Source organism: Gavialis gangeticus, unplaced genomic scaffold, assembly GCF_001723915.1.
Source record: "Gavialis gangeticus isolate Ggan-Ray unplaced genomic scaffold, GavGan_comp1, whole genome shotgun sequence".
Taxonomy (NCBI): Eukaryota; Metazoa; Chordata; order Crocodylia; family Gavialidae; genus Gavialis; species Gavialis gangeticus.
Genome location: NW_017728992.1, coordinates 174,145,102 through 174,146,456, shown reverse-complemented (window position 1 = coordinate 174,146,456; position 1,355 = coordinate 174,145,102).

Here is a 1,355-nt window from a genome sequence, read left to right as displayed (position 1 = left end):
GAAAGCTCCTGTAGGTATGCAGTTTGGATTTGTGGGGCTCCAGACAGACAGTAGCTTTAGGCAGATTTCATCAACACCAGAGTACCAGATACTCCATCTGAACTAGTAAACAGTTCTGAGTGTCAAAGTGTCTTAAAATTAGGTAATGTTGATGTATGTTTTAATGGGTCAGGGACTTCAATCCTGCTATATGAGAGTTCAAAATTGTCACTCAATTTTTTCCAAATCATTGTGAGGTTTACTTGAACACTATTAAACTTAAAAGGAGGTTACAAATATTGATGTTTTAATTTGCCTTCTGGAGATTTGAGCCCTTAAAGTGCACAAGTTTTTTTTTTTCTATAGTCATGAGAGAGAGAACTTTTTGTTCTTTTAAGCAAAATGCAAACTGAGGCATTCTTTCAAGCAGGGGAATATAGGAGGTGCAATTTTACAATTTTAAATTTTAAGTAGCACACAACATTTTGCCAGATTAATAAAAGTAATAGAGGTATCAGTGTTTAAACTAGAAAAAAGCCTATTACTGAAGAAGCCTGTTAGCTGATATTACTGATAACTCCAGGTGTTTGTACTCAGAGCACCTCAAGGTCATTTGACCTTTGTGGCTGATAGAGTCTACCTGATTTTATTTTTTGTCTCTTTTCATACAAGATTCTTCCAGAAGCACCTTTAACCTGCCTTAACTCTCTATTGTGTATATACTTCGAAAAACATGGGAAAACAAAAAAGGTATTGCAACCTAATGCAGAAGGTACTATCCAAGATATTCTTGATTTTAAAAGAATGTATAGGAAAGCATATAAAATATTTTGCCATAAAAAGCCTTGTTTAAATTCTATATTTAAAAGGACAGGCTGGCTTCCCCTCCTGCCAATCTCTGTTCCTTGACTTCGGGTAACATTTTGCCACTTTGCCCCTGTTGGGGCTCAGGACCTTGTCCTCTTAGCTGAAGCCTGCCCCTGTTAGGGCTGAAAAATTGGACCATACCCTGGCACCCCTGTTCATGGCCTTCTCTACCCTGTAGTCACAATCCAGTCTCAAATTCAAACAGAACAAAAACAAAAAGCAGATGCTTCATAAAACACAATGGTCTCCTTCCTTGGGGTTAATGTTTCCCACAGGCTTCCTTCATGGGAGCCTTCTTCCTCAGCTTTGGATAGCTAGGGTACCCATGTGGCTTGTCTCCAGCAGCCTCTCACTCCTGTGAGTACCTCTTCTTGCTGCAGGCAGGGACCACCACTTACATGCTCAGAGATTGGGTTTAAATCCCCTAATCCCAGTCTTCTTCCAGGCATATGATTGGGTCCTGTGACCCAATGGAGTCATCATTGACTCCAAGATGAACATGGGCCGGC